This window comes from Leptonychotes weddellii, chromosome 6, assembly GCF_054177405.1.
Source record: "Leptonychotes weddellii isolate Sample4059 chromosome 6, ASM5417740v2, whole genome shotgun sequence".
NCBI classification, from domain to species: domain Eukaryota; kingdom Metazoa; phylum Chordata; class Mammalia; order Carnivora; family Phocidae; genus Leptonychotes; species Leptonychotes weddellii.
In genome coordinates, this window is record NC_138374.1 from 2,333,092 (window position 1) to 2,360,981 (window position 27,890).

Below are 27,890 nucleotides of genomic sequence, written 5' to 3' on the forward strand. Positions count from 1 at the left end.
GGTTTCAGGAGTAGAATTTAGTGATTCATCACTTACATACAACCCTCAGTGCTCATCATAACACCCCCTTAATGGCCATCCCCCATCTAGCCCATCCCCCACTCACCTCCCTCCATCAACCCTCAGTATGTTCTTTAGCGCTAAGAGTCTCTTATAGCTTGTTTTCCTCTCTGGTTTTTTTTTCTTTCCGCCTTCCCCTGTGTTCATCTCTTTTGTTTCTCAAATTCCATATATCAGTGAAATCATATGGTATTTGCCTTTCTCTGACTGACTTACCTTGCCATTCTGTTTTTAATAGTGCTGCACCATTTTACATTCTCACCAGCAGTGCTCAAGGCTTATAATTTCTCCACATTCTAGCCAACACTTGTGTTTTTATGATAGGCCTCCTAATGCGTGAGGTGGTATCTCACTGTGGTTTTGATTTGCATTTCCCTGATGATTAGTTGATGTTGTACATCTCTTCAAGTGGTTATTGGCCATTGTATATCATTTTTGGAGAGATGTCTATGTAAGTCCTTTGTCCACTTTTAATCAGGTTGTTTGTTTCTCTGGGGTCCAGTTGTAGGTGTTCTTTATGTAGTGTAGGTGTTCTTTATGTATTAACTCCTTATCAGAGACATGATTTGCAAATATTTAATCCATTTTGTGGGTTGCCTTATCACTGTGTTTATAGTGTCCTTTGATGCACAGAAGTGTTTTAATTTTGATATAGTCCAAATTATTTTTGTTGTTGTTGACTCTGCTTTTGGAATCATATATATGCAAGAATCCGATGTCATGAGGATTTTCCAGTTTTTTTTCTTTTTCTTTTTTTTTTTTTTAAAGATTTTATTTATTTATTTGAGACAGAGAGAATGAGAGACAGAGAGCATGAGAGGGAGGAGGGTCAGAGGGAGAAGCAGACTCCCCGCCAAGCAGGGAGCCCGATGCGGCACTCGATCCCGGGACTCCAGGATCATGACCTGAGCCGAAGGCAGTCGCTTAACCAACTGAGCCACCCAGGCGCCCTCCAGTTTTTTTTCTAAAAATTAATGTATTTGCTTTAGTATATTAAAATGAGCACTATAAACATCATTTAACAGATGTTTTATATTATTTTTAGTTTAAAAAATTTACGACATTAAACAAATATACCAAGTTAATAGCAGAGTTTTGTATACATCTTGTAATTGGTACCCAAATGCTTGGTGTTTGGTAAATAGTATATTACACTAAATTGCAGTCTATTAGATATATCTATTTCTGTACACAGTGTTAAAGAAAAAATTATTCATGACACTTGACATGAAGGTAAGGCAGACTTTATTCAGGGGGACCACTGTGACAGTCTTTTTTCTAATAGTTAATGTATTGTGACAGTTATAGGAACTACTATATTGGAGTTTTGCAGTAGGGGAGGAAGAATAGGATCAATTCCCAATACAAAGCAGACTGGGAATTTATAGCCAAGGAGTGTGATGCGGGCAGGGGAAGGTCGGTGGGTGAAAAATTACTAGGAGGAAGCATCTGGGGTGAGGGACAATTCTTTCTAAATCAGCCTAACGGGATTCTTGCCGAAGGCAGGCCGGGTGATCAGACATCACCTGGGGGAATGTGGGGAATGAGGAGCCCCATCAGATATTGAGGCTGATCTCGTATCAAGGATAGGGGATTCTGGCAAACTGACTTAGCAGGATTCTTGCTTAAATTGGACAATGCAGAGACTAACATGGAAGCCCAAAAGTCAGGGACTAGTTGAGAAGAGAGTTCAGGGGAGCCTAAGCGCAGTTTGGTCAAGGAGAGTATCTGTCACTAGATTGTAGGCTAAGCTTTCCCTCATGACCCAACGGTGGACTCCGCATCTGAAAGAGCAGCGCCAAGCACAAAGACCAGTGGTACTGAAATCAGACGACACGGCACATCATTTAATCTAAACTGCAAGTCCGAAAAAAAAGTTTTTAAGGTAGAGGTAGTCACAGAGGTTCATGATAGCACCTTATTTTCAATTCTGAAATGCAAACAGTTCTAAAAATTCATTCTTCCTAAGTTTTGCGCAAACTCACATAAATATGAGACTAGTTAAAGCCGCTGTATATCCCACTTAGGGTGAATATTTGTGAACATTCACACATTTTGCCACAGAAATATTGTGTTTGATTATAGGATGTTATCCCAGGCCCTGCTGAAGGTGTTTCACACGATATATACACTGCCCTTCAAAAAAACAAAAAACAAACAAAAATCCTAGGGATTCTTAATTCCAAAAACACATCTGGCCCCACGGTCCCCCCCCGCCCCAGTTTATTGAGATATAACTGGCATAGAACATTGTAGAACTGTAATGATTTGATATACATTTATTTATTATATTTAATATATATTTATATTGCAAAATGATTACCATAATAGGGTCAGTTAACACATCTGTTACCTCACACAGTTAATTTTTTTTTTTATGCTGAGAACTTTCAAAATCGACTCTCTTAGCAAACTGAGGTAGCTGAGCTACCTCACTCGCCAAAGATCATGCAGCAAGTAGCCCAAGGGAGGGGGGCTCACTCGTTTCACCAGAATGGTTCAGAATTGGGCAGAGCAACCAAAGGACGTCTTCACTTGCAGCAGGACACTCGATGACTCAAATAACAGAAACACAGCCAGAAGTCTGGAGACTGGTAGGCACTTAGTTGTGGGTTGGTTCAGAAGCTCAAAGTGTTCGGGCCTCGGGGCTTTCCTCCTTTCCAGCAAGTTTCCCGCCAGCCGTCCTCATGGGGGCAGGAAGGCTGCAGCAGCCCCGGGAAGCTGACGCTTGGGCAGGAGAGGACGCAGCGCCCACGCACCCTGTCTCTGTCCACCACTCTGTCCCGGCGCCCTGCCTCCGCAGACCAGCTTTACTCCCCGCTGGCCACAGCTCGGTGACCTGCCGCCGCGGGCCAGCCACTGACAAAGTCTCGGCTCAGACAGGTGTTTATTAATAGGAGTGTCGTACGGCCCGGTGTGGGCAGAGATGCCTGCTCCGGGCCCGGCTCCCTGAGGACGCGAGCGCAGAGGAGCCACGGGCGGCGAGGCCTCCACTTCCCCTCTGCAAAGCCCTCCAGCCTGCCGAGAAAGCCCCCGCCCAGGGCAACACCCGGCCGGAGACCCGGAGCCGCCCCACGGCCGCGGCCGCCCGGAAGTGAGGCCCTCCCCGGGACTACAGCTCCCAGAGACCCGCGCTCCAACAGTCGCCCACGCGGACTGGCTCGCTGCGCCATCCATCAGCCACCAGCCCTAGGAAGACGCTGCTGACGGCGCTCAACGACCAATGACGAGAGCGAGGAGGCGGGAGCTTCCCCCAGCCGATCCACCGCCTGTAGACGAGGCGTGGCCAGACGCTAAAGGAGTAGGTTCTTCGGAGTGGTCGGAGAGGTGACAGCCTGGCCCTCCGCGAAAGGATGACCTGGGACAGAAGCCCCCTCTTGCCCAGAAGACTCTGGTCTTCACTGCGCGGGCCTGCAGCCCCCGCGGGGCCACGCCCAGTCGGGCTTCTCCCCGCCCCCGTCTTTCATTGGCTCCCCCGGGACACGTGGGGAAGGAGGCGTGGACATAGTGGCTGGGACCGGCGTCCGGCGTTCGGTGGGGATGAGAGGCCCGCGGACTCGGGCTTGGGGCCGCATGGACACCCTGGTGCAGGCTCGGTGGCGACGGCGGAGGGCGGAGGAGCTTCAGGTTCCGGGGGACGCGGTGAGCCCCCCGGGGCCTGGGCGTGAGGAACGGGATGGCGGAGTCCCTGGGCATGCCCCATTGGGCCTCGCGTCTCCCCGGGGGCCTTCCCGGGAGGAGGCCCGGCCGGGGTCGCGCCCGCGCCCTCCTGGCGGGGTGGGTGAGGCCAGGGCCAGGGGGCGGGGTCAGGGGCGCGGCCGCGGCGCTGCCCCCCTCTGTCCCCTTCCGCCCGCGCCTGCGCGGAGATGCGGGAGTTGGAGCTCTTGTTCCCCACTGTCCGAAGGAGCGGACCCAGTGTCGTTCGCAGTGTCCCTGACCCTAGCGCGGGCTCGGGGTGTGCGCGCTGCGCTCCCGAGTCACGCCCCCACGTGCAGGCGGCGGACTGGGCGGGGTAGGGCTGCGGGGTGAGCAGACACGCCTGGGTGGAGTGCTTTGGGCGGAGAGAACTGGGTGAGGTGAGGTGACTGGTGGTGGGGGCCCCCGATCAAGGTCCGGCGGGATCAAGGTAAGACTGGAAGGGAAGCAGGATGGGAGACAGGGAATTGCTTAGCCTTTTAGGGAGCTGGAGGAAGTCCCGTTGGGGTGGAGCAGCGCTCTGTGACTTCCACCTTTGCTTGCGAATTGGCTGGTTCTCACCCCACCTTTATTTCTCGGTTCCTTGCTAAGAGCACCAAGGAGCCGCCAACATACCCAACATTTGAGTTCTTCTGTTTCTTCTGCACCTACAGTCTTGATAAGCCCGGAATCTGCCCCCTGAGTTAATGCAGGCACTGTTTTCTCAGATGTTTTGCACAGCATAACAAAAGTGGCTAGTCTCCTTCCCTGCATGAGCTTCCTCACCCCCCCACTGCCTGACCACGAAGCCACTGTCACTTAAGGCCCTGTCACAGAAGCACCCCACTTCCAGGGTCCATGTTACCAGGGCACAGGTTAAGCTTCTGTAACGGAGGCTTCAAATCACATTGGCTCCAACAAGGTGGAAGCTTGATTCTGCTGCTCATAATGTGTGAAGGTGAGCAGTCCAGATCAGTGGAATGGGGACCCTAAATACAGGTATGGGGCTGGTGCTACCAGTCAGAGACATCCAGGGACCCAGATTCCTCCAGTCTCCTGGCTCCTGTAGTCCCCAGTGTTGTCCTCTTTTGCGAGGTCAGCGCTAGGTCATCATTACATTGCTCATATTCCATACACTGGGAAGTAAATAGTAAAGTGACATGATCATACTGACATTTCAAGAGCTTATTCTGGGAACTCTGGGGAGAATGAAGGGTATGGTGGTCAGAGTGAAGGCAGGGAGGCAAGGAGTGTCTGAATTATGAGAGGTGACAGGCTTGGACAGAGAGGACAGTGAGACAGTGAATGTCAACAGAAGGCTCTGTATGTTGCAGGAACAATGCACAGGTCTTGCTGATGGAGTGGATGTGGAAGGTCCTGGAAGGGGAGGAGTCTGGGCTGGCTCCCAGGGCTGTGACTGGAGCACCTGGGTGGGCAGTGGTGCTGTTACTGAGAGAAAATTGGTGTGGAACTGCAGGAGAAAAGGAGCTCTGCTTGGGACACATGCATTTTCCGTCTTTGGGACGGTTAACAGAGGTTACAGATACTGCTAGGCATTGAGTGGTTACCAGGTGGATTATCTGAATTTCACAATAACCTGTTACTGTTGCCAGATTACAAGTGAGGAAGCTGAGGCACAGAGAGGTTAATCAGCTGGCTTGAGGATACATAGCTAGTAGGGAAATGGGGCTTAGACCCCACCGTCTGCGTCCAGAGCCTGTCCTCTTAGTTATGGGGCTCTATAGCCTCCCACATGGGGTTTCTCAACAAAGTCCTAAATTGGCCATAAAATGATGAAAAGTGTGATGCCACAGGCTGTCAGGGACCAGGCACCAGAGGTCATTATTGATCGGAGAGGAAGAAAGGCTTAGAAGAGAAACCCTGAATGATCTTTCAGATTGCAGTGCTGAAACTAAGTGCCCAGCTTGAGGCTGCAGTACTTCCCTGCTGTTACCCAGGAGTAGTGAGTTCAGTGTCTAATTGCCAAGGTGTGTATGGCCTCTTAATCTGATAAAGTCCTTGTTTATATTGTGTTCTGCCTTGGTCTTTGTGATCTGATAATCTAGATTGAGTTTAATAAATTATCCAAGTCCTTGTCCCGAGTTTTCTGTTCTCTCTCTCTCACACATACACACACACGCACGCACACACGCCCCCTTCCAGAATTTGGTATATGGAAAGTGCAACCCATTTCCTACCTACAGATTAGTGACTCTACACCCTGTGCATGAGAACCACCAGTGGAGTTTTAGAAACTGCAGCTGCCAGGACCCATCTCTGTAATAGCTTCACAAGTGATTCTCAGGCAGAGCCAGAGGCAGCCACCTCCTGTAACCCCCCAAGGGTCCCGATTGTGGGAAGGGCACCTTATGTAGTGACGTGTGGAAGTGTTGGTAGAGTTTATCATTTCTGTTAGGTAGACAAGTTCTGAGCACCTGTGTGTAGCAAGCAGTATTCTAGGCTCTGCAGAAAGAAGAGTGAGATCCTTGGTTAGATTGACCCTGAGACCTGGGGGCATCCAGCGCTTGGCTCTCTCAGGCCCCCTGCCCACGGCACAGTCACCACACTACATGTTCCAGAAGGAAAGCGTATGCCCGGGACACCTAGAGTCATGCATACTCAGCCTGTACCAGCCGTCAAGATGCTCTTTCCAGACGACCTCTGTAAAAAGCAAGTTCTCTGGGAGAGCAACACCGCAATGTCTGGGCTCACAGTCGACTTGGTATCTTTTCCGGTTTCCTCTGGGTTGATCCAAGATCCCATTTTCCAGCTTTTGATTTCTAGGGATAAGTGGCCATTTCCTCTGTTGTAATTTCCTTTGAATCTTTGTCAATGTCCAGTAGAAATAACATATCAGGATGCATTAATGAATTGGCTGTTGACAGGCTTTTTTGCTTATCACTTGTTTTTTCTTTTTAAAAACATTTTCACCTTAGTATTTCTTTTTTGATATGTACTTTTTTTAGTTAATGAAGTATAATGTACATACAGTGTTACATTAGTTTCAGATATACAGTATAATTATTCAACAATTCTGTATGTTAGTGCTCATCACAGTAAGTATACTCTTAATCCCCTTTATTTCACCTTTCCTCCACCCACCTCCCCTGTGGCAACCACCAGTTTGTTCTCTTTATTTAAGAGGGTTTTTTTGGTCTCCTTTTGTTTGTTCCTTTGTTCTGTTTCTTGAATTCCACATATGCAAAAGCATATGGTATTTGTCGTCTTCTGACTTATTTCACTTAGCATTATATCCTCTAGGTCAATCCGTGTTGCAAATGGCAAGACCTCATTCTTTTTTTGTGGCTAAGTAATATTCCATTGTGTATATATACCACATCTTCTTTATCCATTCATATGTGGATGGACACTTGGGCTGCTTTCATATCTTGGCTTTTGTAGATGATGCTACTGCAAACATAGGGGTGCATGTATCTTTTTGCATTAGTGTTTTTTATTTCTTTGGGTAAATACCCAGTCATGGAATTACTGGATCATATACTAATTCTATTTTTAATTTTTTGAGGAACCCCCATACTGTTTTCCACAGTGGCTGCACCAGTTTGCATTCCCACCAATGGTGCACAAGTGTTCCTTTTTCTCCATATCCCCACTAACACTTGTTATTTCTTGTATTTTTTATTTTAACCATTCTGACAAGTTGTAGTTTTGATTTGCATTTTTGTGGTGATTAATGATGTTGAGCATCTTTTCATGTGTCTGTTGGCCATTTGTATGTCTTCTTTGGAAAAATGTCTATTCATGTCCTGCCCATTTAATTGAATTATTTGGGTTTTTTGTTGTTGAGTTGTAGGAGTTCTTTGTATAGTTTGGATATTAACCCTTTATTGTATATATCATTTGCAGATATCTTCTCCCATTCAGTAGGTTGCCTTTTTGTTTTATTGGTGGTTTCCTTTGCTGTACAAGAGCTTTTTATTTTGATGTAGACTCAATAGGTTATTTTTGCTTTTGTGACCCTTGCCTCAGGAGACATATCTAGTAAGAAGTTCCTACAGCCAATGTCAAAAAGGTTGCTGCCTGTGTTTGCTTCTAGGATTTTTATGGTTTCAGGTCTCACATTTAGATCTTTAATCCATTTTGAATTTATTTTTGTGTATGATGCCAGGAAGTGGTCCAGTTTCATTGTTTTGCATGTAGCTGTCCAGTTTTCCCAACACCATTTGTTGAAGAGGCTGTCTTTTCCCCATTGCATATTCTTGCCTCCTTTGTCATAGATTAATTGACCATATAACTGTGGTTTTATTTTTGGGTTCTCTAGTCTGTTCCATTGATCTCTGTGTCTGTTTTTGTGCCAGTACCATGCTGTTTTGATTACTAGAGCTTTGTAGAATATCTTGAAATCTGGGGTTGTGATCGCTCCAGTTTTGTTCTTCTTTCTCAAGATTGTTTTGGCTATTCGGGGTCTTTTTTGGTTTCTTACAAATTTTAATATTATCTGTTTTAGTTCTGTAAAAAATGTTCTTAGTATTTTGGTAAGGATTGCATTAAATTTATAGATTGCTTTGGGGTAATATGGACATTGTAACAATATTGGTTCTTCCAATTCATGAGCGTGGAATATCTTTCCATTTGTTTGTGTCATTAATTTCTTTCATCAGTTTTATAGTTTTCAGGGTACAGGTCTTTGACCTCTTTGGTTCAGTTTATTCCTAGGTATTTTATTATTTTTGGTGCAATTATAAATGGGATTGTTTTCTTAATTTCTCTTTCTGCTACTTCATTATTAGTGTATAGAAGTGCAACAGATTTCTGTATATTAATTTTGTATCCTGAGACTTTACTGAATGTTTTTGATGCAACTGTGGAAGTTTAGATGTGAGTAAATTATGAAGTTCCAATCTACCATTTTCACCAATTTTTGGTATTATGAATAGTTGCCTCTAAAATCAAGGGCTGAGGATATCTTATATCCACTCTGCTCTGTTTTATAACTTTTAGACCTGCTTTTGCTAATACTTGAAAAATTATCCAGTAAATTTAGCTAGTAGTCCTTGTCAGCAAAACCACTTAGACATGTTGATGGCTTTAATTCCATTCAAGTAACCCTATGGGGTCTAACTTGTAAAGAGAGAAAATCCAGAGTTAAGTTTGCTTGTTTCACTTTGTAGGATGTAGATTTTATAGCTCATCTGCTAAGCAAGATCCCAACTGTGAGAACCTAAGGGGTATTGGTGGTGGTGCTGACCTCAGCAAAACCCTTCACTCTGCCTTTCTGTGGTCACTCTTTTCATTCAAGATAATTGCAACCCATGCCTCAAGAAACAAGTTATTTAGTTCTCTCACTCATTTGTAGTTTTAAGGTTCATCTGTTGAGCTACTTTTACTGTCTGTTCTATTCAGTTTAATTGTATTCAGCCATCTTCCTACCTAGATGAAGGGAGCTTACCAATAATTCACCTTTGGTTACATCTCTGATATACATGTTCACGCTGCCACCTGCATATAGCCTCGATCATGTCTAGTTTTTGGCAGATTTCCTTACATACAACACACAAAAGTCAAAATGAGGTAACGGTCACTTGGTGGGGGTACTTGACATGCTTGGGGGGCTCCGCAGTCATGGCTGGAGGACCATGATGTGGCTTCTGCTTCTTCAATTATCAGATGCCCAGAGTTGAGCAAGGCATGTAGTAGGTGTTCAGCAAATACTTTCTGACTGGTTAGCATGTTGGGGGTGGGTGTGTGTCCAACTGAAAAGAAACAAAGGGAGGATTACACTAATGCATAAAATCCTTGGTGCTTTCAAAGTATCATTTACTTAGGGAAAACTATAACTCAGCTGGCAAAGCCCCAGCAGTGTGCCCCATCATCACCCTCACGGTCATGACTGCGGCTCATGTCTTTTCAATTTCTCTCGTGTTTATTATCAAAACAATGTTGCTTAGCTGCTTTTTTTCTTTCAAGTGTGCAAAGAAGTGATTTTTTGGTAAACTTGCAATTGTGCAACCATAACCCCCAGTTTTAGAGCCCTTCCATTGCCTCATTTGTGCCCATTTTGCAGTAACTCCATCCCCCCCCCGCCCCGCCCCAGCTCCAGGCAACTGCTAATCTTTTTATTTTTCTAGATTTGCCTTTTCTGGACTTTTCATATAAACAGAATCACATGTGCTTTTTCTTGCAGCTGGCTTCTTTCACTTAGTGTGGTGTTTTTCAGGTTCCTCCATGGTAGAACATGTATCTGTAGCTTGTTCCTTTTTATTGCTAAATAATACCCCATTGTACAAATATACCACGTTTTGTTTATCCATTTTTCATTTGATAGACATTGTGTTGTTTATCCTCTTTGGCCGTTATGAATAATGCTGAAAATTCAGAAAAGTCACACGCAGATGTTGGTTCCCTTTCTCTTAGACACCCAGGACTGTGATTGCCAGCGCGTGTTGCCAGGGGAGCTGCAGGCTGTTTTCCGTAGTGGCACATTCTGCATCCCCACTGGCAGCCCATAGAGGGCTCCAGTGAGTCCGCATTCTCTGTTGTCCTCTGTTGTCTGATACAGGCCTAGTAGGTCTGCAGTTGGGGGTCTCACTGGGATTCTAATCTGCATTTGCCTAGTGACTTGCTGTTGAACATCTTTTCATGTGCTTTTTTTTTTTTTTTAAAGATTTTATTTATTTATTTGAGAGAGAGAGAATGAGAGACAGAGAACACGAGAGGGAAGAGGGCAGAGGGAGAAGCAGACCCCCTGCTGAGCAGGGAGCCCGATGCGGGACTCGATCCTGGGACTCCAGGATCATGACCTGAGCCGAAGGCAGTCGCTTAACCAACTGAGCCACCCAGGCACCCTTCATGTGCTTTTTTATCACTCATAACTTTTTTGGTGAATTATTCAAAACTTTTGCTCATATTTAAAAACAGCTTTGTTTATAATTTACATACCATAAAGTTCACTCTTTTAAAGTACACAGGTCAGTGGCTTTAATATATTTACAGAGCTGAGTAAATATCTCCATAATCTAAATAAAGAACATTTTCATGACCAAAAAGAAACTTGGTTCCCGTGGGCAGTCACTCTCTTTCACCCTCCCCTAGCCCTTAGCAACTACCTATTGACCTTCTATCTCTATCAGTTTGTCTATTCTAGACAATTCATATACACGGAATCACAATATTTGGTATTTTGTGACTCGTTTCTTTCAGTTGGCCTAATAATGTTTTTGAGGTTCACCCCTATTGAAACATATATCAGTATCTTATTCCTTCCTGTTAGTAAATAATATGACATGATATGGCCATACCACATTTTGTTTATCTGTTATTCAGTTGGTAGACATTTGGGTTGTTTGTACTTCTGAGATTTTATAAGTAATGCTGCTGTGAACATTCACATACAGGTGTTTGCATGGGCATATGTTTTCATTTCTCTTGGGTAGTTGTTTAGTTGTGGAATTGCTGGGTCATATGGTAACCAGATGCTTAACATTTTGAGGAATGGCCAAACTGTTTTCCAAAGCAGCTGTGCCATTTACGTTCCCACCAACATGGAATGAGGGTTCTAGTTTCTCCACAGCCTTGCCAACACTCGTTACTGTCTCTTTTTGATTATAGCCAATCTAGTGATTGGGAACTGCTATCCCAATGTGTTTTTTATTTGCATTTTTCTAATGACAAATGATGTTAAATGTCTTTTCATGTACTTACTGGCTTTTTGTATATCTTTGTTGGGGAAATCACTATTAAAATCCTTTGCCCACTTAAAAAATTATGTTGTCTTGTTGAATTGAAAGACTTTTTTATATAATCTGGATACATGTCTTTTAACATATAGATGATGTGTAAACATTTTCTCCAAGAATGTGGCTTGTCTTTTTACTTTCTTAATGGTGCCTTTCGAAGCTCCAAAGTTTTGGATATTGATGAAGTCCAGTTTATCAATTTGTTTCTTTATAGATCATGCTTTTGGTGTCATATCTTAGAATTCTTTGCCTAAGATCACAGAAATCTTGTCCTATGTTCCCCTCTAAAGATGTTATGCTTTTAGCACTTATATTTAGCTCTCTGATCCCTTTTGTGTTAATGTTTGTGTATGGTGTGTAGGTAGGGCCCTAAGTCTCTCCTATTGCGTGTGGACCTTGAATCGTGCCCATATACCATTTTTAATGAAGACTGTTTTCTCCATTGAGTTGTCTTGGCACCTTTGTCAAAAGTCAATTCACCATAAGTGTATGGGTTTATTTCTGGATTCTTAGTGCTGTTCCATTGATCTGTATGTTTATCCTATGCCAGGACCACACTGTCTTGATTATTGTAGATTTTTTTAAGTTTACTTTAAATTTTGAAATCTTTTTCTTTTTTTCTTTTTTTTAAGATTTTATTTATTTATTCATGAGAGACAGGGAGAGAGAGGCAGAGGCAGAGGGAGAAGCAGGCTCTCCACAGAGCAGGGAGCCCGATGTGGGGCTCGACCCCAGGACCCTGAGATCATGACCCGAGCTGAAGGCAGATGCTTAACCCACTGAGCTACCCAGGTGCCCCTCGAATTCTTTTTCATACACTGTTTGGTTTTTAGTGCTTCTTTGGTTGTATTTTTCAGTCTTGTCTCCCCAGTTAGACTGAAAGCCCACTGAAGACCCAGCTCTGTCATTTCAAATCACCAGCCTCCACACAAGTTAGTTCAGGTTTTTGGATTTCATTTTTCTCATCTACAAAATAGAAATAAAATTTCTTACCCTTTCTATGTCATGAGGTTGTTAAAAGGATCAAATGAAGTAACAAGTGTGGAAACGCTCCTAAACTGTAGTTTTTATCATTGTGAGTGACCTTTGTTAGCCCCACCTGTGGTGAGTAAATTTGTATACCTGCTTTCCTAAGATCCTTCACTTTAATCAGAGTGTAACTTCGGTTTACAGTGGACTTCGTAAATCTCGCAAGCCTGTGCTTGATCCTCAGTAAGTCTAGTAAGTTCATTCATGTTTTTTACTTTAATTGGAAGTATGAGTGTGGCTTTTTTTTTTTTTTTTGCTCTGTTGTCTTTCTCTAGGTCGCTAGCCCGCCAGGAATTAAGTTGTCCCTCTTGCTTTTGACTATCGTCTTAGACTGCTCCTCTTCCCTAAACCTCCCTGTGTCCCAGCCAGACGGGGTGGAGGGTGTGGGCTGGGGAGCTCATGTACGGTAGGATGACACATCTTCCAAAAAGTGGTAACAGCTGAGTGAAGCACAGCATCAAGATGTTTAAGATCCATGTGGTTAAAGTTTTAGTATGCCCTGAGAGCATGGAGTGGAGAGGAGGAATCCTAACTTCAGGTCTCCGTAGTGGACACTGTCAGGTTTCACTGTCCTCAACTCCCAAGAAAGCGACCCTCCCAAGAGGGCAAGATTGTTTTCCAAATGACAGTGTTATTGAAGAAGACTCTGTGCTTGATGGAAACTGTGTTTTCTCTCTAAATGACAGTCTGTAGGGCCTTATTAATCTTGCTGTTCCAGCATTAATGGTTCTGTATTCGGGGCTGGTGGACATGCTCCTCCAGCGAAAGTAAACTGTCTTTGCTGAACTATACAGTCTCACTCAGCAAACTGTTTCTGGTAACTAGGACTCAATTAACCAGCATTACACATTGCTAATACAAATGATCTTTAGAAAAAAAGGCCATTAGTCAATAAAAATCCCCATAATACCTTCAGAATGAAAGATTAGATGTGTGTGTGTGTGTGTGTAGAGAGAGACTCACATTAACTGCATTCTGAGTTCTAGTGATTTACATCGGTATTCTGTCTGGAGTATGTATGCGTAACTTGTATACTAGTGTATGCATTAAAGATGCTTAATTCAAGGTGTTTAATTTTTTAAGAATTAAGCCATTTTCTTGTGCAGATTAGAGAGAATACAGGGTGTTTCTCTGTAGAAGTGTTCAGGAAGTTGGCATCTTTTTTCTTCTCCACACTCCTCTGGGGCATAGAGTGGAGGAACAGGTTTCCAGAGGTGGCCCAAGCCTGTGATCTGTGGGCTTGTGCCCCCTCTTCTGGCTCACCAGTGTGTCCCAGGTGCCTCATGAACACATCCCCAGTCTGGTTTCTACAATTCTGCCAAATCGTGAAGCCTGTAACACTCCTCCCTCCCCCCACTTATCCAGCTGTGCCCCCATCGCTTCTAATAACGGAGAAAGTCCACGGCAACAAAGGTGGGCTTGCGCCTCTTCAGTGGTGGGCGCCTCGTCTTTGCTGAGACCTGCCAGGGGTTTTGTTCTGTCATTGAGGCGACACAATACATATTTTATACTTTAATTTATGCGTCTTATCAAGTGTCTTTTCTTAGCCAACTGTGTTTCTGTTTCAACTGTTCTCTAGTGCGGTTGCTATTCGATTGATATTCAATTATTGTTAAGTAATGGGGTCTTTGTGTATACTTGGGATTTTAGTTTTGTTTATACAGTGCAAGTGTCTTCTTAGTTGGTTGGTAAATCTTCATCTGCCTTTATGAAGGCTGACATATCCTCTCCAGGAGGGAGTAAAAGTGAGCCATGTAACAGAATCCTAGAGTGAAATGTGTCTGCAGGCTTCATTTTCCTTTGGTCCAAGCCAATCCACAATAACTGGGCAATTTGCCAAGTAAGTGTACAGGGCAATGGCATATGCAGTCAGCTCTCAATAATCCACCGTAAATAGCAGAAAATATGAATAATTTAATCCACTCAGCTGGTCGGGAGCCCCCAAGCAGGTAACCCCCACGTCCCCTAGAGGAGCCCAGCTCTTACCGACCACCTAGGTACCAGCATGACTCCCCCTTTCGCCTGCCACCGGGTGTGGGGACCCAATTCCCCAACCGCCTGAGCCACTTAAAGAATGTCAGCTTGTCGCCATGGATGATCACAAGTCTGCTGACCTTAATGTGACAAATGTTATTTGACCCCACACAGAAATGGTTTAGAATGCACTTCCAGTGTTTTAGGTTTCATCCAGAAAGTATGGGTTCTAGCTCAGAGCCACATGTCCGTGCCCTTTTGCTCTCCTTTCTGGCAAGTCTGATGTTGTTCAGAAACAAGCAGGGAAATAATATCGCTGTCAGCCCGCTGTGGTGTAACTGTTGGGGGAAGCTTGAAGCCTGTGTGTAAAATGACGTGGGGTGTATTTAATATTTCCACTTTTTCCCTTTAGCCCAGATTGTGGGAAGTTGACAGTAAACCAGTTTTATACATCGAGCTTGTGTTGACAGTGTAAAGATTGAGTACATCCTGAGTAACTGGAGATCTAGGTCCTCGGTCTTCCTGGGTGTTTTCTCGGACTTGGGCAAAGGCACAGAGGCTGCATTCTTTGCAAACATCTTGAAGATGATTAGTAGGATTACTGCAGTATCCGGGAGAAGAAGGATTGGATGTACTCCGATAGACCGGAAAACCACACAGGTGTCAAATTAAGGTTAACGAGGGCGCCGAGGAGAGCCCTTCCATGCAGAGAAGAACACTCAGAAAGCACCAGGGCTGGGGCAGGTGCTTCACATGGAGAAGACTCGGGGGCCGTGCGGGATGCCCGCCTCTCTTGGACCTGCCACGCCATGTGGCCACTGCGCCAACCCACTAGGGTGGGTTTCTTCTGTGCAGACACACTGGCTGAGCCACGGAAGGCGGTCATTCTTCTCTCCACGGTGGGGGCCGCTTGACTTTGCAAGTATTTTTTATGGTTAATTTTAAGAGGGATATTGACAGTTTAGAAACTCTGGAGCAGGATGTCTAAGGATAGGAAAAGTCTGGAAAACATCTCAGGTGTGGGATAGTGAGAGGCAGTAGGAATGGTTGGTTGGAGAGAGGAAAGCTCACAAGTACCTGAGCGTGATCTACAAACATCTGGAAGGATGTTTATCTCCTGCTTGAGGGACTATTTATTTTATGTTGCTCAAGAGGGGAAAATTAGAATTAGTGGGTTGAGATTATGGGAAAGCAATTTGGCTTAAATCAGTATTTCTAGAAGTATGCTATACGCACCACCAGGGGTATGAGAGATTGTTTTTTCTTCATCTTTAAAAATCTTTATTTCAAAGTAGTTATAGATTTACAGAAAGGTTTCCCCCCCAAAATAATATAGAGAATTCAGGTATGCCATCAGCTAAACAGCTTACCTGATGATAGTACAGTGAGCGCACTGTGAAATTAGCCCTGGTGAAGCGCTGCTAACTCTGCTAGACCTTCTCCTGTCTCACCTGTTTTCCCACTAACAGCCCTTCTCTGACCCAGACGGGATCCAGGGCCCACACTGCACATAGTTCTTGTGCTTCTCGGTCTCTTCCAGTCTGCGTGTGATGCTAACCAGTGCTCATGACCTTGACACTTTGAGTGAATGGTAGTCAGTTACTCTGTAGAGTGTCAGTCAGTCTGGGTTGTCTGATGTTTTCTGTGATTAGATGAAGGCCACGCGTTTGGCATGAAGACCACAGAGGTGACGTTACGCCTTCTCAGTGCATCAGATCAGGGCTGTGTGGTGCCAGTCATTACTGCTGGTGTTGACCTTGTCCCTCCATGAAGGTCATTTCATCCACTGTAAAGCCACTATCTTTCTCTTTGTAATTAGTAAAAACCTTGGAGGAAATGCTTTGAGGCTGTGCCAATATCCTGTTTCTCCTTAAACTTTTGCCCAGTGATTTTAGCATCTACTGGTAAATCTTGTTTGAAATAACTTTCACTGTGGCATTTACTTAATAGTGGTTTTGTATTTTCCTCATTCCTTTACGCTTGTTAATTAGAATTCGACTGAAAAGGAGAACACTAACTCTTCTCCCCCAGTGATGTATTCATTTGTTGATGTCATGGTCAGACTCCCAGGTATTTACTTTATTCTCTGGATTACAATCCAGTGCTGTTGTTACTTATTTTATTGCCCAAGTTGTTCGGCTTTGGCTTTGGCCATTGGGAACTCCTTCAGGATGGCGTGCCTTTGTCTTTTTGACGTGTCCTCATCCTTTTTAAAGAAACTTATTTTGGGTGACACAAAATGTCTCAGGCTCATCTTATGCTTTCCCTGTTCCATGCCTGAACCAGCGCTTCTCCATGAAGCCTAGATTCCTTCAACGGGAGAATGGTATTTAGAAAGCAGTATCTACGTGCTAGGTATAGTCTTGCTACTACCAGGATGCCACCATGACAGCAGACAGAGCTAGAAAATGTACGTATGGGTGTATGCATACGTCCTAGTGTGTAAGTATTCGTATTTATGCTTCATACCATGTGCACGTCCACACAGCTGTATGTTTTCTCTGCCACTGTCTGGATACCTATTGAAAACTGCATTCATGCTAATACTTTCAGTCCTGATCCAGCACCCCTGGGTTCTTTTTTTTTTTTTTTTTTTTTAAGGATTTATTTATTTGAGGTGGGAAGGAGGAGAGGGAGAGAGAGAATCTCAAGCAGACTCCACACCCAGCATGGAGTCCGATGTGGGGCTTGATCTCACGACCCTGAGATCACTACCTGAGCCAAAATCAGCAGTCAGCTGCTCAGCCGACTGAGCCACCAGGCGCCCCACCACTAGGTTCTTTAATAGCCTTCTCCCTTCCCTTATTTGTGACTTATCTCTTCAACAGAGAGAAACCTGGCTCTCCTTATTTACAATATGTTTACTTATTTATTCAATCCCAGTATACCAATAAAATAGTTTCGAAATTGCTAATCTGTGAGAAACAGATTAGCTAACTAGAGTCAGTATTTGCATACAGCTCTTTTTTGTCCTTAGACTTAAGAGTTTCTAGTGAAAATAGTATTTTCCAGAATTACTGAGGATTGTTCTGTATTTCAGTGTGACTATGTTATTTGTCTGTAAAATAGTTTCATTTGCTACCATTTGTGTTCCATTTGGGTCTGATGTCCTGGTTGATTTAAATTTGGTACTTATTTTCGGGTATGTGAAGTGTTACTACGGTTCTAAGACTAGAGCTGTAGAATTTGCATCAAGTGTCTGCCCCCACTTTATACCTGTCGTCCCCCTTCTTTCGTACCTTTTCCCACCCACTCTCCATGGAAACCAGTGTCTTTAGTTCCTGGCACCTCCTCCCTGTATTTCCTTTGTACAGATGAGCAGATGGGTGCAGGTGTTCTCATCCCCCTTCTTGCATTGCGCATCTTCTTTTGCACTTTGTCACTGTACGTCCTGGGAATCTCTGCGAGCCCACGCACAGAGGTCTTCCCCTATTTTTTACAGCTGCCTGGAGCCGCGTTGCTGAGATGGGCCGCGCTTCTCCAGCTACTCTCCAGCCTGTGCCTGTTCAGGTGGTTTCCAGTATCTTCCAGCTTAACCAGTGCTACAGGGAGTAACCTCGTGCATTCTTTTTTCCCATGTCGTTGTAGGTATGCCTACCTGACAGGTTCCTGCAGGCATAATTTCTGGGTTAAAAAGTCTCTGTAGCTTTTGTTAGGTATCACCAACTTTCCTACAGGATATGCAGCCCAGGAGACACCTGTTTCCCTACAGCCTCGCCAGCAGAGTCCGCACCACGCCTCAGCATTTTGCCAGTCTGACAGATGACAAGTGCCCGGTGGGGTCTTCTCGTTTGCTCTTCTCTAAGTGTGAGTGAGCTTGAACTTGTAAACTTTTTTGTTAATTGTCTGTTCATGGCTTTTTCCCATTTTTCTTTTGTGTGTTTGGTCCTTTGTCCCTCATTTTCTAGGAGAGTTTCATATATTAAGGGGAGTGGCCCTTTTCCTGTGGTATGTGCTGCAAATATTTTCCTCCAGTTTGTCAGTTATCTTCTGTTTTGTCTAGGGCACCGTTTTGTTTTGTTTCATTTTGCCCAGCAGACATTTTTATTTTTATGTAGTCAAATTCATCAATTTTTGTTTCATTGCTTCTGGGTGTGGAGTCATAGTGAGAAAGTCTCCCTATACTGACGGCTCACCCATGTTTTCTTCTAGGAATTCTATAGTTTAATTTTCTTACATTTTTAGATCCTTAATCCATTTGAGGTTTATTCTTATATATGATACAAAAGACACATCTGATTTCATCTTTTTCCAAATGGCTACCCAGTTGTCCCAGCACCATGTATTAAAAGGTCCCATCTTTATCCCAGTGACTTGTGATGGCAAATTTCCATATATATTCAGGCTTATTTCTGGACTTTTTTTTCAGTCCCATTTGTCTATTTGTCTGTCAACAGCACCACCCTTTTTACATATAGAGTCTTCATAGTATGGTTTTATGTCCAGTAGTTTTAATTTTGTTTTTTCATTTTTATTGATAAAAATATTAGCCTAATGAATTTTTCTCTGATTACTGCTTTAAAGGCATCCCGTAGATGCTGATTTCCCCCCCTAGGGTTTTCTTGGCTATTCTTGCGTGTTTGGCAGTTTTTCCACGTGACCTTTAGTATCAACTTGTGCAAGTCTACACTGTAGTCTATTGGCATTTTTACTGGCATTACATTGACTTTATAAGTTAACTTAGGGGCAACTGTCATCTTTCTAATGTTAAGTCATCCTAACCAATAATAGATGTTTTTTCATTTGTTCATTTCTGCTTTCGTTGTCTTGCAAGAATGTTTTACATTATCCTTGTATATATAGGTTGAGTGCAATTACTATTAAACTTATTCCTAAACATTTACTCTTCCTTGTTGCAATGATCTAAAATGGGGTTTTCTCTAACACCTTATTATTTTATATTTCAAGGCAATTTTTGTATGTTAACTTTGTGTCCTACTATTCAATTGATTCTTTCATTGTTTGGGTTAGTTTTATCATTGATTCTCTGGGGGTTTCCAGATATATATTATGATATCTGCAAATAGTGGTAGTTTTACTTCCTTACCCATTCTTACACCTCTGCTTGATTTATCTTTTGTAATTATATAGGGTAATGTAATACGTCTAGGGTAGGGCAGTGGTAAGCAGAAATGGAGACTGGGCATCCTTGCCTTGATTTTAGTGGAAATGCCACTAGTCTTTTCCCATTAAATAAGATACTTGCATTAGGAATAAAGTATGTATATCTTATCATGTTAAGAATATATCTCTCAATTTCTGTTTTCTGTAATTTTTATAAATGGGTTTTAAATTTTGTCCAAGGGTTTTTCAGTATCTGGGTAGATGATCATATGTCTTTTCCTTAGGTTTATTAATATGAAGAATGATACTAGATTTCCTAATATTGAACCCAACTTTCATTTCTGGAAAAAATCCTACTTGGTCATGGTGTGTGGCTTCTTCCTGTGGTGTTAGATTCTGCTTGTTAATGTTTTATTTAATATTTGTGCATTGATATTCGTGAGGGATACTGGTCCGTGGTTTTCTTTCTTAGTTCTTCTTTATCTGGTGTATCAGTATTACACTTCTTCATAAAAGGACTTGGGGAGGGTGCCTGGGTGGCTCAGTCGTTAAGCATCTGCCTTCGGCTCAGGTCATGATCCCAGGGTCCTGGGATCGAGCCCCGCATCGGGCTCCCTGCTCAGCGGGAAGCCTGCTTCTCCCTCTCCCACTCCCCCTGCTTGTGTTCCCTCTCTCGCTGTGTCTCTGTCAAATAAATAAATAAAATCTTTAAAAAAAAAAAAAAAGGACTTGGGGACTTTTCCATCATCGTCCGTGCTCTTTAGTAGTTTATGTAGAGCGTTGGAACTCTGGGTCTTGAGCATTTGGTAGAACCCCCTGTGAAGGTGTCTGCCCTGGTGCTCCTTGGGGAGGTGCCGCTTAGGAACCTTGTCTTCTCTGACTTTCGTCTGGTTCGGCTCCCTAACTGCAGTGGAGTCAGTCTTGGTCGTGGCCACCTGAGCTCTTCGGGGAGTTGTCCGTGCCAGCGACGTGTTCAAGTCTGTTTGCATGAGGTCTATAAAAGAGTCTCTTAGGATTTTTAAAATTTCTTGTTTCACTGGCCACTTCCCCTGTGTCATCTCTTATTTTCTGTATCTGTGCTTTCTCCCCTTTTTTCTTGATCAAGTAGCTGGTAGATTGTCTACTTTGTTAATTTCTACCCCCACCCCTGCAAAAAACTATAAGACTTAGAATTACGGGTTAGCTCTGATGTTTTTAATGGAAAACCTCCCCTCATGAGTCAGCATTTCCTTCCATTGTTTCTTCCTTGCATTTTCTTCTGGGTTACTAACAAGCTAAGACTTATTGATTGATTGATTTTATTTTTTCATTTTTATTGGTAAAAATATTAGCATAATGAATTTTTCTCTGATTACCGCTTTAAATGAATTCCATGGATTCTGATACATAGCGTTTTCTGTGTAATTATTTTTTTAAAATTCTATACTTTTAGTTTGTATTTACTCTTTCACTAAAAGTCAATAATAGGTTTTTTAAATATCCAAGTGGAGATGACTTTGTTGTTGTTGTTGTTAATAATGTATACTTTTATTGCATTGTGATCAGAAAGTATTGTTTGCAGTATTTCTACATTATGGAAATGGTTGATGTTTTCTTTGTGACCTAATATATGACCATTTGTAGGGAATGTGCGATAGATTCTTTTTTTTTTTTTTTAAAGATTTTATTTATTTGAAAGCAAGGCAAGAGAGAGAGAAGGAGCTGGGGGAGGGGCAGAGGCAGAGGGAGAAGCAGGCTTCCCGCCGAGCAGGGAGCCCGACACGGGGCTTGATCCCAGGACCCTGGGATCATGACCTGAGCCGAAGGCAGACGCTTAACTGACTGAGCCAGCCAGGCGCCCCTGTGCTATAGATTCTTGAGAAAAATGTGTATTCTCTATTATCAGGGTACGGACTTCACTGTATATCTATGAGCTCTACCTTGGTTGTTGGTGTTGCTTAGATCTGTCTCTGTGCTTATTTCTTGTGTACTTGCTCTGCCTTGTATGGAGATGGTGTATTAGATCTCCCATTTTTAGTACGTGCCTGTGTGCATCTCCTTGCATATGCTGTCACCTTTGTTTCGTAAAGGTGGTGGTTATTTATTTATTTATTTTTAAAGATTTTATTTATTTGAGGCGGGGGGAGCACAGAGGGAGAAGCAGACTTCCCGCAGAGCAGGGAGCCCGACGTGGGGCACCATCCCAGGACCCTGGGATCATGACCTGAGCCGAAGGCAGTCGCTTAACGACTGAGCCACCCAGGCGCCCAGTCTTGGGTTTTAATTAGGTTTTTTTTTTTTAATTTATTCATTTGAGACACAGAGATAGAGAGAGAGTGCATGAACGGGGAGAGGCAGAGGCAGAGGGAGAAGCAGGCTCCCCGCTGAGCCGGGAGCCAGATGTGGGGCTCGATCCCAGGACCCTGGGATCATGACCTGAGCCGAAGGCAGACGCTTAACCGACTGAGCCCCCCAGGCCCCCCAAGGTGGTGGTTGTATTACTTGGTGTGTAGATGTTCATGAGCATTATGTCTTCGTTGCAGACTGTGGCTTTTAACATTAAATATATCCCCTTGTGTTTAACCCTTTGTGACGTGAGTTCTACTTGGTCTCCTTCTCTCTCTTTGTTTCATTTACCTTGGTCCGGCCATTTGCTTTCTGGCCTTTCTGACTGACTTTATTTTAGGTATGTCTCTTGTGTACAGGATACAGTTGGGTCTTGTGCTGTGAACTCAATTAAAAACCTTTTTCTCTAAATACGTAAATTAAGTCCATTAATATTTTTTGACATGACTGATTTATTTGCTTGTAACTATCATTATATTTTATAATATGCATATTTTGTTGTATTTGCCATTCCTTTAGGAGATCTGTATTCTTTGCTTTTATATTTTTGATTTTGGATTTAGATAGATTTGTATTTTCTAGTCATTACCTATGTATTTAAACCTATTTTTATGTCCTTAGTAACCCGTTTTGTTAAACTCTTTATTGTCTGATTTGTTTTTTTCCCTCGTATTCTTTAATGCACACCTGTTGCTTACACAGTAATGACCTATACATTAATCAGAGTTTTTGCTCTTTACCTCTTCCTTCATCTCACATTTAGTTGAATAATTTCTGTTTTGTCACTGTATGTAATATTTGCACATCAGTCTTCCAGCTTAATTGCACCTTTATTTTGGTCTAATATGTACATCTAAATATTTTTAAATGTGTCTCATAAATCCTTTTGCTGAAATTCTCCCACTCATCACTAGGCAGATAAAGTTTACCCTCACATAGAATCCTCAAGAAGGGCCGACTGGGTGTAGTATTCTCCAAATTCATGGATGTTAAAAACTGCTTTTCTGTAGTCTTGGTAATTGAAGGATGGCTTGCTGGATTTAAAATTCTTGGTTCATACTTGCATTGAATTTATAATGTTGCTCCATTGTTGCCTTGCTTGTGTGTTGGTTTTGAAAGTCTGCTGTTAGTCTACTTCCTTTGCGTATTCATTGATTGGTGCCCCGGGCCTTGAGGACTTTGTCCTTACCTTTGAAATCCCATAGTTTCATTAGGCTGCATCTCAGAGTTGATCCTTCTGGGTTATTTTTCCTGGGTACCCAGTGAGTCCTTTCTTTTGAAGATTTGGGCCTTTCTCTATTCTGGAAATTTTCTTGCAGAGTTAAGTGTTAGCTTTGCTATACTGTTTTGTTTTCCTCTTTTAGGAAGTCTGATTTATGGACATCACTCCTTTGTCTTCTCTCCCCGCCACTTGCTTTCCTCCCCTTTCCCGTCTTTCTCAGTGTCGCTGTCCTCCTCTTGGTTGTGGTCCTGTCTGTCCTCAGTGCCCTTTGTTAGTTTTCATTTGAATTGATTCTCCTTGGGTGCTCTGTAATTGATTCCTCATTTCTGAGGTAATTTTGTTTTCCTTCCATAACTTCCCTGAGTCTGCTCACCTCTCCCCTGCTTTCTCTGTTTTTGTCCTTTTCTGTTTTTAATTCTTCTACGTTTCTAATTCAGGGTGGTATATTTAATTATGTTTTTGGGAGTGTAAATTCCAATTTTCTTTTGACTCGTGGTAGTTTTCAGGAGGACATTTTTATGGTATTGAGTGTTTAAAAGATTGCGAGTCTAGCAGCAGCCTCTTCGGTTGGTTTGGCCAAGTGCAGGGGCCGCCGAGGCAGCTGTTGGCTGGCTGCTCGGCTTTGGTGAGGACAGGCCAGGGTGAATCTAATGATATTCCTCTTTACTCCTAGGACCCTACACTTTTCCTCTTTCTCTTTTAGCTTTACCACTCAGTTGCCGAAGGGTGCTTCTCCCCTCCTCTTTTGTCTGTTTTCTTCCCCGGAATGCCTCTGTAAATTGTGTCTGTCCCCTTACGCTGCATGTGTGGGCCTTGAAGTCCCTTCCCTGATACGGGCACTCAGGCATGTCATAGCTTCTTCATGTTCGTATGGACTTTCTCACCCTTCTGCTGTGCTCCTCTCTGTCTTGTGGTCTTTCCTTCTGACCTGGCTCACCAGAGCTCATGACGGCTGGTGTGAGCTGGGGGCATGAGGGGCCTACACCAGGACCTGGTGGCTTTTCTCTTACCCTTTTCTTCGTATTTCACATTATCTGGCTTCATGTTATGCCCGGGGTGTGGTTTGTTGGAGAATTTGTAGTTTCATTTGGGGAACCATAAGGAAGTCAGTGACTGCGTAGCCAGCCTTGTCTTCAGCCATCCAGAGGTCAAGCACTCACCCAAGAAATTCTTCTCAGTGGGCTGAGGGGCTCAGAGCTCAGCATTTTCCAGTTTAATCCTAAAATTTCCATGTAATCTTTAAGGTATATTAGAGAACAGTAAAACTAGCACTCTAAACCCATGATATAAGGCTTCTATATTGAATAAATCCATTAAGGGAAAAAAAGTCAATTTAGAAAATACAAATAAGTAATAGTATGGATAAGAAACAAATTTGGTAGAAACCATGTCGATGGTTTGCAAGAGACCAGAGAGGCGGAGGGAGCCACAGTGTGTAAGGGCCATGTTTACTGACTTGGCGGGAGCTGTCCAGCAGCAGGGCCCACAGGCTGGCCCAGGGAGCAAGGGATGGACTTCACGACCCTTTGCAAAGGTCTTCCGGCTTCTCAACTTTGTGTCACTGAAAACATTGTTACCCTTCAAAATGCACAAAGTCTTGGGATTTTGAGAGTGAATAATTTTTTTTTCCTTTAGCGTTAGAGGATTGCTTTTGTAATTTATCTTTTTTAGTTCATGGGAAAGCAAAAACCAAATGCTAACTTTCCCAGAGGTTATCAGTTATGGAGTATATGTGCAACCTGAAAATAAGTGAAATTAATGTACTCTTCAGTGTCAGTAAGACAAAGAATTATTCACATGTGAATTATTTACATTGTATTAAGAAAGTATGGAACTCGAAACTAGGCAAAATGTGTTGAAGCATGTAACTAGTTTCCTGAACAAAATTGATAGATTTTGTATATTTTCAATATCAGTAAACCAGTCACAATAGTTTAGTATAAGAGTTTTGACCAAAGTTGTTTCAAATGTCTATTTTAAATCCATAAAGCCAAGTAAACCCCAAACAGTGCTAGAAATAATGAGGTTAAATGTAATTGATGGAACGTGTTCCTGAAAGATGATGTTTAAAGTCACCCCTCAGATGTCCTATAAACTCACTCAGCTCTACAGGGGTCTGTGTTTGCCGCTTAAGTTTGCAGAAAGCAAATCCAATTAGTGTCCTGTGCTCCTGGAGCCATCTCCAGTGAAGTTTCGTGTCTTTCAGAAACGGGCATGCAAGAGAGTAGAAGCGGCCGGGCCAGAATGGGGCTGCGGCCCCGCGAAGCTCAGCGCCCTGGTGTCCTGGAGTGGCGGGGGGCTGCCACGTGTGGGGGTAGGTTCCCGTTCCCACCAAACCAGCTGTGATCCGTTTAAATATTTTAATAAAAAGTGTAAATAATGACTGTCCTGATGCATCTGCGGCTGTGATTTGTTAAATAGATTCCTCAGAACGGTGGAAGGAGCTCAGCCCAGCCTTGCCTGAGATGTATTGCGGGGGAGTCTGTAAGTGCATTCACCTTCTTGCTGTGACATGAAAGACAGACTTGCTCTTAAATATTAGATCCATAAAACAAAGTTAATAAAAACGGCAATTACATTTCTAAGGAATGAGGGATGTAAATAAAAAGATGCAGATTGAGTTAAGCTTTTCTTGGCATTGTACTGGGGTGCAAACTGATTTGTTTCCAGGTTCAGATTGGAAATAGAAATGAAAATACACTTAAAATTTTTTCTTAACACAGGGTTCAGGGGAGGGAACAGGCCACTGGATACGGTTAATAGAGATCATGTGAGGACATCTTGAAGAGAAGCCCTGACCTCAGTTAATTATCCGAATAGGAATGGATGTTGTTTTCTCCTTTCCCTGGTTAAGCTTTCTTTGGTGTTTCCATAAACTTCACAGAAACCACAGATTTCAGAAGGAGAAATGCAGTGTTCACAACATTAATTCAAAGTAAAGGAGGTCTAAGATGACCAGAGTCAGATTCTCAGTTTCCTGAGAATATTGGGCAGAATATCATAAAGAATACACCGGCATAATAATACCTTTGTTATTAATTTTGCACTTACTCTAAGAACAAGTTAATGTCTTTGATAACCTCTGTAATTCTTGTTTTTTTATTTTAAATTTAGAATCTTAATATTGTAGTAAAATAGAATTACGCTTAATTGCCACATAGAAACCAGGAGAGTGTGTGTGTGTGTGTGTGTTTAGAAACCAGGTGTATGTGTGTATCTCTGTATATGTGAGTATTTCTTAGGTTGCCCTCTAAAGAGGTTAGAGAAACGTATTGCTCTGCTTTTGATCAGCAAAAGATTGAGTTGATCCGTCCTAAGTTTTTGAATAGGCATATCGCCGGCTACTGTGTTTTACAATGAGAGGCAATGATTTTGTTTTAAATGAAGACCTAATGCTGTGTCAGTTATTGCCCACATGAACCTGATTCTCTGAAGTCATTGGAGAAATACAAAACAAAGCTTAGTGTCCGACTCATTCCACGAAGGTGTGCTTTTCATACTCTTCAGGAGAATGTCTGCATGTTACACTGCATTCCATGGTGTAATCCTGAACAATGGTGAAGTCAAAGATCTAGCAGTTGGAACTTACTGTATTTTAGGTTGATTCCTATAAGAGCCACATATGCCCTAGAATACAAATACATAATGTTTACCTTGAGAAATGTGGCCTCATTGTGACTAAAGTGTGTTAGTGTGGTGACTAACTGGTAACCTTCCTTGTTCTCATCCCATTTCCATGGACTGTATCTTTCAAATCCCCCCGTCTGTTGGGCAAACACTTGGAACGAAATATGGATTCTTTATGCTCTGAGACGTTGTGTTCTGTCATGAATGGCTTAAAGAAGAAAATTTGGCTCAAGCAACTGATTGGATCATTTTAGCTAATATTCTGTTTGAACAACAGTTTCTATTTGATTAGGATTTTTCCTTCCTTTGTAACTCCCCAAGCTTGCCTCTGTTCTGTTTCATAGGAAATGAATCTGTGAGCAGAGAACCTATATTGATATGTAAATATATCATTTTTTCCTTAGTGCTCGATATTCTTTTCATCTAAATTTCAGAAACCGACTTTAAAAAATCAGTTTCCCTTTATCTGTAGTTATTCTCAATAAAATTTCACCCAGGCTTGGGTGATTTAATATTTACACCCACTGTTACAAAAGTCTTATGTAAATAAAGATTGAAATGTGAATTTGAAAAGTCACACCTCTTGATATTTGAACAGACTATAGGTGCATATATCTTCTTTTTCTAATAATATGGCTAGTTTGTCTCCTAAGCTTTTAAAATAATAAGACACTATTTTTATATTCTGGAGCATCAGAAGGTTCAGTGCTAAATAAAAAGCAAACAGTATTTTTAGAAATGCGAGATCCCAGGGAGAAGTGCTTAACAGTAAATCACCGATGGGCAGCAATTCCAAATTTCAGAAGACTTTATTAGACACACAGCTCCATTCACAAATGTGCCCCTGTGTGCATTACTGTGCCCTGTCCTGTACCATTGTTCCTAGAGCAGAGCCAGGGTGGTGACCTGGGCTCAAAGACAAAGGTTGCACTGAGGGGTCTGTGGAGTCCTAACAGGAGACTTGCCTATGAGTCTCAGCTTCTTTGGTGCTTCGCTCACCATAACCTCCCTTGGTGCTCCCCCCATCGCCTCCCTTGGTGCTCCCCCAGCACCTCCCTTGGTGCTCCCCCCATCGCCTCCCTTGGTGCCCCCCCATCGCCTCCCTTGGTGCCCCCCATCGCCTCCCTTGGTGCTCCCCCCGCATCGCCTCCCTTGGTGCTCCCCCATCGCCTCCCTTGGTGCTCCCCCTGCATCGCCTCCCTTGGTGCTCCCCCCAT

The 27,890-nt window shown here is 43.0% G+C and overlaps 1 long non-coding RNA gene across 2 annotated transcripts; it reads left to right on the forward strand.

Annotated features, from left to right (window-relative positions):
- The first annotated feature begins 3,323 nt into the window (after window positions 1-3,323).
- On the forward strand, window positions 3,324-25,531 carry LOC115937392 (uncharacterized). Of its 2 annotated transcripts, XR_014146123.1 has the most exons (4): window positions 3,324-3,702; window positions 14,848-15,357; window positions 25,253-25,360; window positions 25,468-25,531. It is a non-coding gene; the product is annotated as an uncharacterized LOC115937392 (long non-coding RNA). The 2 variants fall into 2 exon arrangements; XR_014146122.1 differs by lacking the exon at window positions 14,848-15,357 and having other exon boundaries at window positions 3,346-3,702; window positions 25,468-25,525.
- Window positions 25,532-27,890: the final 2,359 nt, after the last annotated feature.